General features: G+C 40.5%; 1 long non-coding RNA gene across 2 annotated transcripts in view; it reads right to left on the bottom strand.

The window, feature by feature from the left end:
* The window catches only part of LOC130145428 (uncharacterized), a 40,808-nt gene extending 26,882 nt beyond the window's left edge, over positions 1–13,926 (bottom strand). Inside the window, exon 1 of one of the 2 annotated variants that reach the window (XR_008820549.1) lies at positions 13,304–13,926. This is a non-coding gene — a long non-coding RNA (uncharacterized LOC130145428). The remainder of the gene's footprint in view (positions 1–13,303) is intronic. The other variant, XR_008820548.1, reaches the window with a different exon arrangement.
* Between the last annotated feature and the right edge of the window lie 880 nt (positions 13,927–14,806).

Genomic DNA, 14,806 nt, shown 5'->3' with positions numbered 1-14,806 from the left:
ATTAGGATTCTGTACAATTGTTGTCCATGAAGGCAACATTTCTGCCCCTAAAAAGCACCGGGTAAAATATGAACAACTGGTGGGGAATAAAGGATAATAGATCTTGGCACTGAATCAGTGAGTGGCATTCAGTCTTCTTCTGTCTGAAACTTCAAAAAAAAAATTATTTCCCCCCTTGGCTACCTTAGGTCCTTCAGTGGTTCCAAAAAATATTTTAACAGTATCTACATCAGAATGGTAGTGAAACCAGCTTGTGCCTAAGCGTGCTGCTAAATCATCAGGTTATGCTGCTCAGGATCTTTGGTAGTCCAGGGCTACCAAACATACCTAGTTTGTGAAGCATCACATAGATGTTGATGTTGTCTGCACAAGCAGCAGCAACAGTCATTTCTGGCTTCATTTGTGCACAGCAGGAGGAATTTCTAGTTTGTTGATTTCTTTTTTATGGCATAACACACTGCTAGTGAGAGGCATACTGAGCTGGGGACTCGCAATTGCAGGCATTTGATTCCCATTTTTTGTTCAAATTATTTTTGTTTTTTGGTATCTTTTATAAAGGCCAAAGGTATTTAATCTTTTAATATTTTTGGAATGTAATGAGGCTGTGCTCAGCATTTTTGCTTTCTACCTTTTTTAATGGCCTGGACCTAATTTACAAAAAAGCAAACTCTTATCGAGAGGTATGGACAAGAAAAGCTTAAGGGATAAAATAATAGCTATCAGGCTGTTAGAATGGATAGATTTGGGTCTGATTCCTCCCACCACCTTGAGTTCATTAACAGCAAGTGTGTCTCATTAACAGTTGAAAAAATTGCTTGGTTAGTTAGCTCTGACGGAAGGCTGATGTCACTTTTTAAAACAGATGTAACAGCAGCTGCAGTGCTTGCTTCCTCACATTCCTTGTCATCATATCCATCCCCAACCTGGATGGCTGGCAGGGCTACTTATCTGCTGTTCTCATTAGAGCTAGCATGCAACTAGCGAAAAGGAATGGCAATTGATTTTCTGGTTTGCTTGCTTTGTATCCCCACCCCCACTCCCCCGCCATGGTGTTCTCTGCTAATTTCTCCCTCAGACACTGACATTTTCTTGCTGATTCTAATCTTCATTGAGCTCTTGCATCATTCTTCAGATTATCAAACAATTGGTTGTGTTCAGTCTTAATTATGCAAATATAGGATCGCATGAAAATGGAATATGACTCTCTGGCACTTGTAGGGTTTTCCTGCAAAAGTGTTGCTGCAAGTTTTGGACTACTAGTTGACAGCCTGGGTTGTGAAATACATCCTATCCCCTTAGAAGTTCATTGAGTTTGTAAATTTTCTAAGTATTATTAGTATTGCATGTAAAGCCATATTTGCAAAATAGAAATAATTTGGAAGTAAGAAAATTTAACAAAGTCTCTATTCAGTCCAAACTTGATCTCTGCACATACACAATATAACATAAATTTGAATTAATAGTCACTTAGTATTTTCCCCTCTGATTTCTGCTTCTGTGCACGAGATGGTGAGGAAATGACCATATTTTTTCTCCTTATCACTAGCCTTCAGTGCTCAATGCCCTTTGTTTGCTGTACATTCAGAGCCAGGCCTGTTCTGAGTAAATAATTATTAATTTTTGTGTGGGGTCTGATGCTAATAACATTTCTGTGTACTTCACAAATATTATTTAAACTACTGTCCCACAGCCTTTGGGAGGTTGAGGTATTTGACTGCCATTTTACAGGTAGGGTACTAAGCCACAGAACTCTTAAGATGATGTGTGTGTGTACTTATATCCAGGCAATCTGGGTGACTGCTTTGGATGCAGTTAGAGTTCATCAGAAAGCTCCATGTTGGTTGCAGAGGCAGCTAACTGGGGGTCTCAGGGAACTGCGATGTTCCTCAGTACCTGGCAGCCTGGGCTTTATGGACCATGACATGGGAAAAGATTGTGCAGGTGCTTGCTGAGTGCCCTCCACATCCCTACCCCCATAAGCGTCAAGGCCTAAATGCACAGAAGTAGGTAAGTCTAAATACCACCCTGAGTGCAAAAACTTAAATTGCTTTATGGCATGGCATTGATCTTCAAACTAAAGGTGTGCCCAAGGCCTTTCGGGACTGCACAGTGTGGGCTGCAGTGCAGGGCTATTTGGGTGATAGAATATGGGGTCAGAGAAAAAAAAAACCCACAAAGCCAACAAAAATACATGAAGCAAAAAACCTGGACAAGCAGATGGCCAGCCACAGCCAGGCACTTGGAGCTGCCCCCTGAGAGAGGTCCCCTCAGTGGACAGCTCGCTGGCTGGAAGGTTTGAAGCTATGAGCAGGGAGACAGTCCCTAGCTCTTTGATTTTTCTGGTGTTGAAGGAAGCAGGATATTGCACATTCCTGTGCCGTATCTGGCCTGCATCAAAGACAGCTGACCTCCACCCATGTGCATCCTCCTTCTGAAGGGGCAGTTTTCAGACTCTTGGTTTTGTTTTATCTGGCTTGACAGAGATGCTTAGGTTTGAAAGGCTAACATGTTTAGCCATGCTCCCACTGAGCTCAGATGTGCACAGGGAACACTCAGCACTCCTCCAAACTGGATTTTGATGGCTTCAACTAGCATCCAAAATAGTTTTCGGATGTAGTTGCTCTAATGGTGTTTTCTAGACTTCCTCCCTGCCTGCCCCAGCATTCACTCATAAAGAATCATCCTTACCTGGTAAGGCTGGATGCTTTAGAGGGACAGCACAGATCTTTTCCCACTCATGATAACAGAAGCAAATGGTTCCCTGTCGGTTTGAACAGTCACCAGAGATGAGAGAGCTGCACAATTTGCTGTTACTGAGTGGCTGTACTGGTTACTCAGTGCTCAGCAGAAGACTTTGCTACGGTGCTGCCCAGCTCTGCCTCATTTCATAGCCTGAGCCCTTTTGCTCCTTCCCTGCTCTGCCTCTGATTTTCATTTAGGAAGATGAGGGGTGCATCCACGCTAATGTTTGAGTTTGAATCAAGAAAGTACTTTTCAAGTCCCTCTCCCATGCATCTGCTCTTACCATGGTTTGTTTGCACTGCAGATACGTTTGGAGTATACAGACTAGATTCCTTCTGGAGGATATTAAAATAGCAGATGTGCTCCAAGTGCCTACTGCACCAGTGTGCATTCAGTCAACCAGACTAGGCCAGACATAATTCGAAGAATGATCTCCGTCCCATCCAGTAGTCCTTCCTTCCCTTTCTGTTGTGCCACAATGTCTGCCAACTCTTTGTCCTGATCTCCCTATTACAGCATATATTGTGGTTCCTGTCCTCTGACATTATCAGCTTCATGCCTTCCCTCAAAATTGTAAAGACCAGACTTTCAACATTATGCTCATATTGATGAGAAAACACAATCCATTGATTCAGTGTTAATGTATCAGTGGAGTTTTCATCCTGTGAAATTAGTGCTACTCTATCCAGACTAGGGTCAGCATAGCCAAGCTGAAAAAATAAAATAAGAACTCAGTAAAAAGGCTTTCTAGCAACAAAAACATGGACATCTGACTATAAATACATATATTGTTTTGACTTTGTTAAGTAGGATCTGCAATTTCTTGTGCAAGAATTTTCTAAATTGTGAGTGAAGCTTTTAGAGGGACATCTGATTGGCCCATCTGAGGCAGAAGGTATATAACATTTTTGCTTATGCAATTAATTAAAAAGCACCCCACTCTTCTTTACTTTGTTCTAATACACTTGGATTCCTTACTTTTCACTCCCTTTCTTCATTTGCATTCTTTTGCCTGTGAGCATTGACTGTATTTTTTCCCATTCCTTCCTTTCTCTCTGTCCTTGCAAAGCAGCCTTCTGTTGTGCTGTCCTGGGATACCTCTTATGTTCAGTTTGTTTGATTATGGGATCCTTTTGAAGTTTTAATTTGGAACAGAGCATGCACATCATCCTTGAAGCTGTGTCAAACAGGTAATCTGGTTTCTCATTCCCTGATGATTAGGCAGTTTTACTTTCAAAACCACAGCAACTCTGGCAGTCCTAGGAATCCCTTTTATAGCAGACAAATACGCATTCTGAAAGACACAACCAGACACATTTTGATCTAATGTGTACTCTATATAAGTTATGTGTACCCTATATAATGTATTTTTAGTAAGAGCTATTTCTTAGCACGGAGCACCTTCAGTTTGCTTACTGGTGGGGTCTAAAAACTGTGGTTGCTTCATTGCAGAAAATATCAGTGTAGTTGCATCTGACTGAGAAACTGAGCCTTTTTCTCTGAAAAAGTATTTTTGCATGTTTATTTCTAGAGATGAGCTACTTCTGGGGTTTGTTTGGGAGGAAAGATACCACCTTCAAAACTTAAAAGAGTCAAAGAGAGAAACTGAGATTCCTATCAACTTATCTTTGGGCTGGTGGGTTATTTGGGTTTGTAGGGTTTGATCCATCCATAAAATAAGCCAGAATTTATTTTGTAGTCTCAGGTGAGCATATAGAAGCTTGCATCTCTGTGGTTAAGGGGACAATTTTCTTATCCTAATTTAGACTATCAAGGGGAATTAAAAGTATGTGGAGATGTTAATTTGAAAATGTCACACATTAATAAAGATCAGATTTCCATTTAATGGAATGTTGTATCCAGTGCTAGCAAAATTTTTAGAACTATCTGTATTCTAAACTAGGATTCTTTCATCTAGTCTTGTGAAACCTGAGGGTTTCAGATTGCTTTTGATCAAGGCTGTAGAGAAAATCCGGTGGGGCACACCTTTACAACGCCTTTTTTAACAAGAGTAAAAATTGAACTTGAGAGACCTCAAAATAGATTCTTAAGACTGGAATTTATAAAATTAACCATGACACTACATTTATGTAGGTTCTGTCCTACTCAATAATATAATGTACTCTCGTAGAATTTAAATAGTCCCAACAAAATCAATAAAACTACCTGATGTTTTTATTCCTTCCTATATTCCATTCCCTATGCTCAGGTGTATCTCAGCTATATCTGATTAAATTTTTAGCACCAAGCAATGTTGAAGGGAACTTTCTTCTGCTTAGATTAAAAAAGTGAAGAAGCAAATTCCAATCAGAATTTAAATGATGCCTTTCTTCCATCCATCTCTATGGTTATTAACAGATTTGAAATTCATGTATTTTTGTGGTGAAAGAGAAAACTTGAATAAAGAGATTAATGTTAATAATAATCAGATCCAGATTCCAATAGTCTGATTTAGTCATAGTATCTGTGTCTATTGATGGCAGTATCATGAATGACAATAACTCATAATTTTCTCATTTAATTTGCACAATTCTTTCAGTTCTTAGACTGTAATTATTTTTTTCTTTTTTCCTACTACTCACCCTTGTTGAATAAGAAAAGGTGTCATAATAGGGGATGAATCTGGTTACATCATAGACAATAAATTGATAAAATGTTTTAAAATGCTTATTTTCTTGGTTTACTCAGCCTAAAAATGCTGTAGCTTTGATTATTTGATTTCATTCTAAGCTACAGCATCATCTTCCTTGTTTATTACAATTTGAAGTTAAAGCAGTGCAAGATATTGATCTGTTTTGTGGGCAGGATTCTTCATTTCAATGCAGCTTTAGGGAATTACATATGGATTTGAAAGAGATGTCCAGCTGCTCATAGCATTTGGCAGAAGCTGTCTGAACTGTGAAAGTGGGAGATAAACGCAGTCATTTTGAGCTGTTCTAACCTCTTCTTGACTAGACATCTCCATCCATTATGAATCCCTTGGGCCAGATCCTCGCTGAGGTAAACTGGCACCATTTCCTTAGACTCACTGCTTCTGTGCTGACTTACACCAGCTGGCCCTTAGATTATTTTCTCATTAAGTGGACAAAAGTAACCAAAGCATGTCTGCAGGACTCAGGACTGAAATGCATTTCTGTAAGCACTGCCTTGCTTTAGTAGCAGCACTAATGCCATGGAGGCCCCCTGACACCCTCTGTAGACACACTCACAGGGGAGAGAGTGAATTAGGATAATAACTCCACAGCTGTGAACTGTTGTCCATTTGAATGAGAGGGAACTTGCTGCACCGAATGAAGCAGAGGGATGATGAGCTGTACTGGCTGATCCTGGACCTGCTGTACAGCAGCACCAATGCCCACACTGTTCTGCTACACACTTTCCTGCTATATACCCTGGCTCCCTCACAACTGGATCCAGACCTTTCACAGGACAGTTCCTCTCTTCCCACCTTCCCACTGCAGAAGCTGTGGAAAGGTTTCTGCAAGAAAGAATTGTGCTTTCCGAGGTGTTACACCTTACATGAAGTATTAGTGGGCCTCTCCTTCGTCTTCTCCAAAACCTGCAGAAGCCAGAAGCACTGAACAGAGGCAGTACTTATAGATAAGGTCTGAGAAGTTCAGCATGTATGGCTCGGACAACGTTCCCTCTGGAAGGGAGGAGGGAACATTTTTCACACCTGTGAAATGCTGTCTCATCTGAGGTGGGAGTAAGGCAAGAGAAACACAGGACTTTTTCATAAAGGATCTCAGATTTTTTGCTCTTCTAATGGACTGTGAAATAAATGGGTTGGTGCCTAATCTGTATTAAATACTAATAAGTTCTTAAGACACAGCCCTAATGCCACCAATGCAGGCTATCAACTGGATGCAACCTATCTGGAAGAGTTAGAAAGGCTACTGCTTCTGCAAGATTTAAAATAAGTTCACAAACCTTGCTCCTTCAGCATCCTGTACGTGCTGCATGTAGAGAGGAATGTACAGTCTATGTTATGTTAGAGCCTTGGCACCCTCTTCCACTAGAAAATCTTGCTGTTCCTGAGCCTGCAAATCTGGCAGAAGAATGGAATCAAATGGTACGAGGTTGCTAATATATGTTGCATTTAGCTTGCATAGTGACTGTGTACTTGATATGCACATGGGTGCAAGATCCTATTTAACACTAACCTTAAATGAATTAATGTTCTCTTAAAACTACGAAAAGGAATGTTTCAAAAGTGGCACAAAGCCTATTAACTGGGAGTTTAAAAGATTTTCTTTGCCAGGGAAAAAAACCCCAAAGCCACAGCATTTAGAAATGCTGCCTGATTTTATTGGCTGATCTCTCGGAACGCTACCAGCATGAGATGCTTATTTGCCGAGTGGCCATTTTGAACTTGTCTTTGCTGACTGTGTTGGGCTTGGTTTCAAATTCCTCTTAATCCTACAATGAACCTTTAATAAAGCTGGATTGACTTTAAATCAGTACTTAGAAACATTAATTAAAATAAAACAGGAGGAACCCAAAGATCAAATGATCCATTGTGGTGGTGGTGGTGGTGTTTAAATCAAAGCTCTCTTCTCCACCCCTCTCCAGAAAAAAGCAAGCCTTTGAAGACTGCAGCTGTATGACTTCCAACATGGTTTTTAAGCTGGCCTTAGGTTTTAATTACTTTTGCTGTTTTTGGTTGACATTTTCTGTATTTTGGAAGAGCTGTTTGGGACACTTCTTTTTACACTTTTCCCTTCAGAAAAGCAGAGGCTAAAACAGGCAAGATTGCCATGAATAGAGTGACAGGGCACGGCAAGCCCACTCAGCCCAATCTGTTCTGTGTTCCAGAGAGCATAGTCTCCTGCAAAGGCTGGAAAAGGCCCTGGAAAGTTCTGTTTCCTGAGCCAAGTTGTAATAGCTAGCATATCCAGTGCTATAGCTCTGGCATTTTTATTTTATTTTACTTTTTTATTTCCAAGTGACCCTCCAGCATTCTCTTTGTTGCCTTTTCCACTACCAGCTAGCAGCATGCTTCTGCAGACAATGCAGCCTGTATAGTAACAGCACAGCACTCCCCGTTGTTCTGCTCCACTGTGCCTTGAGCCCCCAGAAAGACTCACCGATAGCAGAAGGAAACGCAACTTGAACAGAAATGTTAGCCTCTCTGAGGGCTGGTATTAATTACATGGTATGGTTACACTTCAGGAGCTAGTTTGAGGACACCTGATCCTTGCTGCCAAGCCTGCTATTTCATAAGTGAATGATCTCATCAGCTGTTCTCAAAGCAAATGATCTTTATTCCCTGTATTGTTTATGAATTCCTGCACTCCCTTAGTATGTGTCAGGTTTCTGCAGCAATTCTCCTGTACTACTTTTTTACAAAAAAATGCAATTAAGTATGTGAGAAACCTATTAGCTGTGTGAGAGGGAAACCTAATAATCGGTAGATGAAGCTTTGCCTCAAGTGTCTTTCATCTGCTGGAAATCAAACATATGATATTATTACTGAAAGGGAAGCGGAGGAAGAGGGTTTGTGTAGTTTCCTCCAGGCTCGGCTAGGTAGGAAGCCACAGGTATGACTTCCAAAGCTGTCTTCCAGGAAGGGAATGTAAAGCTGACATAAAACGTGTGACTTCAGACACAGGTAAGGGTGTCCTCTGAGGAGGAGGCTGAAAGATACTCAACTTACATCTGCTGTATTTGGGTTGCCTCTGAGCTGTGTAACCTGAAGCCCTGCAGGGGTTCAGTCACCATCCATCTCCCTCCTCCCCAGGGACCAGAGGTCCAGCCTTCAGGAAACCTAGAAGGGCAGACTATCAAGGCCTCTAGTGATTTCTCAGTGTTACCACAGTATCAGATACCACTGCAGCTAGAAGCAATCACATCAAAATGAGTACTGTTGTAAAGCAGGCATGGATGTGGTCTGTGTTGGACTGCTTACAAAGTAACACTGCTTTTAGCTGATCTTACAGTCTGAAGTAACTGCTAAGGAGGAAGTCAAATGAATCCACCTGGGATGGTCATATTACACAGGAGAGAAACTCTAGCGGGGGGTGGGGTGGGTGGGGGGTGGGTATGAGGTGAGAAATGTTGTAACATCAAGCCAGACACCATTGTCACCGGAGTGGGTAGGAGTTCTGTTCTTTTCTAGAAAAGTGTATATTCTGCTTTTGTCCTCTATTATATGTCAGGTCTGATGCTTGCTGGGGTAGAGGAAGGGGAGAAGGGTTAGACAGACAAGAAAATACACAAGTGCCCATTTTTGTGGTGTAAGTGCAATACTTTTTCCATTGCATTGCTTTGCACTGGGCTGAGTAGGAGGGATGGAGTTGTCAAAAATAATTATGGAAAAAAGGAAGCAGAAAACTACAGAAAAAAGTAAAAATGTTGAGAGCAGCTGCAAGCTTAAAAATGTGAGTTCAAAGTGAATTACTTCTTATATAGTAATGTGTTAGCTTTTCTGGTGGGAAAACTGCTCTTCTGATACAGTCACACAGCATTAGTCGCATATACTCTTGCTAGGCACCAATCTGTTAGGTCTCCTGTTACAGCAGTTAATTGCCTTTTGAGCTAATGTATACAAATATAGTTTCTTAGTTAATCTCTCTCTCTCTCTACCTCCTCTGGCCCCTTTGAAGTGTCATCAGCATTATAAAAACTTCCTGAAAATATTTCTGACTTTAAGTCTTACAAGTCAAAAAGAGGCGATAAGCGGATAGGAGTGTAGTCCAGAGGGAAAGAGTGACGGAAAAGGGGATTAAACCCTCCTCACCACCACTTTCTCAGCAGATCAGTGTAAAACAATTGACCTGAAATGAATTTTGCAGATTTATACCTGTAAAAGATGTGATTCATTGCCTCATTTCAGTTTGTTGTATGGCACGTTTTTAACTTATGTAGAAGATTTTTTAAAAAGTGCTGCCACAATCCCAGAGTCTGTGACAACAAAGTTGTATGTGACTCGAGGAAGAAAAAAACCAAAATAAAAATACATTCTTTTACTTAAAAAAAAAACACTTTTTTTCTTTTCTTTTTTTTTTTCTTTCTTTTTTTTTTTTTTTAATACTCTGTACTGGAAATAAATGAATACAGTGATTTCAGCAAATTAGACATAAATCCCCTCTTTATTATTATTATAGGAATGTAGGTGGTGAATGATGGGCAAAGAATGTGTGGGAACAAAAAGTTACTTCAAAAGCAAAAGAAAAAAAATTAAAGGGAAGAAGCAATGAGAACAAAAATGGCAAACTACAGCATATAGAGAGAGTTCTGTGAGACCTTGCACTTTTAGTTGGTGAGGGGCTTGTTTGAAATATATGCTTTTACATTTCTGCATGCTTCAATGTTGATATGACTGAAAGTTAAGACTTGGCTAAAACCAAGTAACTGATTTTTATTGGGGATACTAAAAAATAATCTGTTCAACACAGTATTTGACATCCTATTTTTAGTAATTTTTACTTCCAACTTGTATTTGTGAGTAAAATCCCAGCTGGAAATCGGAATGCCATTGCCCTTGCCAGTGCAGATACTCTGAGTTACCCAGTGTATTGTCAAATGTGTATTTTCCTTCCGGAAAAATCTTGCAGCCTGAGGATGTGCCAATATTGTAGTTATTGTGGTTAAAAAAGGCCTTTCCAAGATAACTTTAAAGCTAGCTAACTCAAGTACTGCTCTCAGCATATTCATGATGCCCAACACAGGTTATGAATCCCACCTGTGAATCTAAGTAAATGTTTGAGCTACTTCGTACCATTTGAGATTTATGGTGTGGCTGCTTCCCGGCTTGCAGCCTCTGATCTAAGTACTTTGAAGCTGTGTCTGACATGTTTTTCTGGACAGCAGGGACTGGGTGTAAACATTTTCTGAATGAGAACTCAGTCTCAGTTGCTCAAAACTGCCTCTAGGCTCAACAGCAGATGGTTCACCCACCCATGCTGGTTTATTCCTGGGTTTCTTTAAAACATGGGCAAGTTACAAGGCCTCAGTGAAAGGGCTGAATCTGGAGGAGTAACTTATTATTTGTAACTTTGCCTGTTCCCAGCAGATCCATTTATTAGGAACAAATTGCACTACTGAACAATTGCCTTCAGCTGATCCTTAGCACTTGGGGCACCAGTGTAGGTCATGGTGAAGATAGACTAGATACAAGGAAGAAGTTTTTTATGATGAGGGTGGTGAAACACTGCAACAGGTTGCCCAGAGAGGTGGAAACATTCAAGATCAGGTGCAATGGGGCTCTGAGCAACCTGGTCTAGTTGAAGATGACCCTGCTCATTGCAGGGAGGGGTTGGACTAGATGATCTTTGAAGGTCCCTTCCAACCCATGCTAAGGTTCTATAAGTATCTCAGTACTGTTGGAGTACTTCATAATGAGTTATAATGGCACTTATAAAAGCTATTACTTCTGCTTACTAAGGGTAGGGTATCTTAACAACTGGACTGAGTGACTGCTGGAAACTCACAGGAATAGCCCTATTGTAAGAGCCATTAACACTGAAAACGTGGCCAGATAAGCAGAGGAGGTTTAGTCTGATCGAAACCTGAGCAAGTGAGAGGCTGGAGCCTTGGGCATCTGCTGCTAGCTTTTTTGTTCACTCCTTCTTTATCCATGAACAAGTTATTTTCTTAGAAGTCTGTATAGACTGCTTCTAAAGAGGCTTCCTAATTTGAATCATTTAGAATACGAATTGAAGGACCTCAGAGCATTTTAGGATCTGAATTCTAACTTTTATAAAGCACTGTGAAGAACAAAATGCACCTTACAAATACTGCACAATAGATTCCTTTGAGGCTTAAAGACTGTCTGTGTAAGTAAACAGAGATTTTTATCCACTCACAATTGTTTTCAATGTCATCATTGCATCAATCCAGTCTCTTATTTTCAATGAGAATTGAAACAATCTGTTTCTCATTTATTTGCACTGCTATTAGTGTCATTTTTTTACCGTCAAATGATATTCACTGGAGATTATTTATGGAAGAATTTATTATTTGATAAGCAAATAAATCTTTATGAACATTCAACCCCCAGCTTTCCACAAAGCTATGAAAAGGAAGTAGACAAAACCAAAATATGATTTATGCCCTCAGCACAGCTTAGTAAACTGTTTGTATTATTGGCTTGGTAGAAAGTTTTGCTTGTTTTCCTTTTGTTCCAAGTGCTACATGAAAAATTAATATTATTTTAGAAACTAGGCTAGTTTAATGTATGCTATAAAGCTTAGGTCAAAGCGATTTCGGTGTAACATGGGCCAGTTACTACTGTCATAACTTTCAGAACCTGCCAAAATCTGTCATCAAGTTGAGCAGCTTAATTCATTAGCAAGCTGAGCTAACACTTTTTCCATACCTCCCCCCACCCACTCACCTAGGGGCATGTTTAGTGTCTCAGTTCAGTGAGAAGAAAGCATAGCCAGAAAAAGACAATGAGATTAAAGCTGGCCTGGTTAGCAGAGTTCCCACAATGGTGTATCTTTTGGGTTAGCCCTGTGACACAAATAGTCAAATGTATCACAGCATTTTTCTGCCATGTGTTTGAAAACCTCTGTGACCAAAATATTTATTGCTGACCAGCTCTGTAAGAGCCAGACATGCTGCATGGAGAGCTCTGAAAACAGAGACTTGCTGGAGTGCAGTAGGCAGCAGGGAGTGTAGAACTCTGCTCAGAGAGATAAGCACAAATATCTTGTTTTTATGTCAAGAGCCATCTCTAAAATTCTGAAATCAGTCTGATCTGTGCATTGCACAAAACCAGCAGAGTAGGTTTGAAAATTAAAAAAAAAAAAAAAAAACCTAAAAAAAAAGAGAAAAAAAGCACAGTTTATTTTTTTTTTATTTGGTACTTGTGGGCTTGCACTGTTTTAGCCCAATTCTTCACTATCTGAGCAGAGCCTGAATCAGCTCATGAATCAGGTCTGAGAATGTCACTATATTTGAGCCTAAATTTGCCTACAAGCCATCTCAAAGCGAAACTGCCAAATGTTGTCTGGCCACGTGTGGGTGAAACCCAGCAAATAGCTAATTTGTGGCAGCTACTTTGAACCCAAAAGGTAAAGCTTACCAGTGTTCATTTTTCCTTGAGACCTTGTAGCAAGCCTGACCTGTTTTCTGCATGTCTACTTTACTCTGCCTTATGCCTGGCCTGGCTGTGGATGTTTCTACTGTCTCCAGCTCTCGTAATTCTCAAAATTAGGTTATGTGAATTGCCCTGAGAAACTGCTCCTGCCACCTTTTTCTGTAACCTTCAAGAATCCTTGCATTGTCCTGTAAAACAAAAAGCAGCAATGCAAATAGTATTTTTTCTTGGTTTTGTTTTGTTTGTTGGTTCTGTCAAACATTTTTCAAATACATGGCATAGTAGTTTTCAAACTAAAAATGCAGCCTCAGAAACACCTGATGACACAGAGACCCAGCTGTCTTAAATACATGTACATTTTTGTACATCTTGAAGCATTTAGTGCAAGTGAATGAGCTGTCAGAAATACACATTAGAAATATCTAGCTTTCGTTAAAATCCTTGCCTTCTAATTCTGGTTCTATTTATTTAACAAAAATCTCTTTCTTCCCAGCTGCTGTGAATGCTGTTACTTACCAGGCTGTGAGACTCTGGAGTGCAAACAGCCATCAATTACGCAGCATTACTCAGTCCCTGGGTGAGCATGCTGCGGCTGATGAAAGCAAGCAGAGAAGAATTTGGGCCAGGGTACCTCCATTCATGGGCACTACCCTTTGTCTGCATGAAGCAAGTGAGACAGGACTATAATTCTGTGCTGGGTTAGTGTCCACAGAAGAGGAAGGTCAGGCCTCTTCCTGTGCCTTTTTTTTTCCCCTTCTTGTGGGAAATCAAGAGCCCCCTCCTGCTGCCTACATTTATTTACTAACCTCTGATTTTTGAAGGTCTTTTCAGAATCTGGAAATGCTTCTCTACTGTAATCCACAGTCTATCACACTAACAAGTAAGTCTGAAGAAATGAGAGTTTTGCTTACCCAGGAAGCCTGTGGTTTTAAAAAAACTCCAATCCTCAAATCCCCAAACCTGTGGGATTTTACTTTGTGTTTTATTATTTTTTTTTCCCCTTAGAAAACGGGCATCCTAGTAAACAGCTACATGAGATCACACGTAGGCAAGGGACATGTGAACCAGTTAACCCAAAGCAAATAGAGCTGTCCCAATTTTTGACAAGCAGCAAAGCTGTCATGTGACTTGAGTGCATCTTGGAGCTCTCCCAAAGCACCCTTGGATGAGTCAGGGCTATGTTTCTTACATGATCAAATGTCTTTCTTTCAGCATGCAGCTTGCTATTGCAGACTTTCAAATGCACGGTCTGCTGCTTTCTCAGGAGTTGCCATGGTACCTTTTTTTCTGGTCCAAGTGTATACCTGCAGCGTGGCCTCTGATCATGTAGCCACAGCCTCAGCTAAATGTCCCTGTGACTGCCATGGCAGGACTTTGCAGCTTTCAACCAAAAAGGTTGAAACCAGTACAGCAGCATCCAGAAAAAGCACAGTTGATGTATATTACATTCCTTTTGTTAGCAGTCTTTTGATCAACATTATTTTGTTGATTTTTTCTGAAAGCACTTGAAAGAGGAGGTCTGCTTTTGACTCTCCCTACCCAAGCAGCGAGCTGCAAAGTCCATCACAGCAGGCGGGTAAGAGGCAGAGGACTACCCCCTTTCATCAATGGGAAAGCTGCAGCAAAGACAATAAAAATATTTTACCAAAGTCATGTTGGAGAACCTGAACATTAACCATGAGATTTTTCTTTCTCTTAGTATGTTTTCTTGTGCTGAGCAGGAGCTCGGGAACTTTCCAGGTAACCTAGGGAATTTTCAAGGTAAGTGTCTGGAGTAGGTCTGGAAGTGGTAGCAGATCACATCAGACACCATTTTGTAGCAATAGCTTGCTTCTCTGAATTTGGAAAAATAATGATGTTTTTATGGGTTCTGCTCACAAAGAAAACCTCAGAAACTTGAATCACAGGACACAGAGCAGAGAGCTTGCAGCAGTAGCTCCAAGAGGTCCGAATGGTCCATTCATTTCAGCAAGATAACTCAGCTGGCTAGTAATGGTAATTTAAATGTCAGACTTGTTA

Source organism: Falco biarmicus, chromosome 3 (assembly GCF_023638135.1).
Source record: "Falco biarmicus isolate bFalBia1 chromosome 3, bFalBia1.pri, whole genome shotgun sequence".
NCBI lineage: Eukaryota > Metazoa > Chordata > Aves > Falconiformes > Falconidae > Falco > Falco biarmicus.
This window is presented reverse-complemented; position numbering and strand designations above follow the sequence as displayed.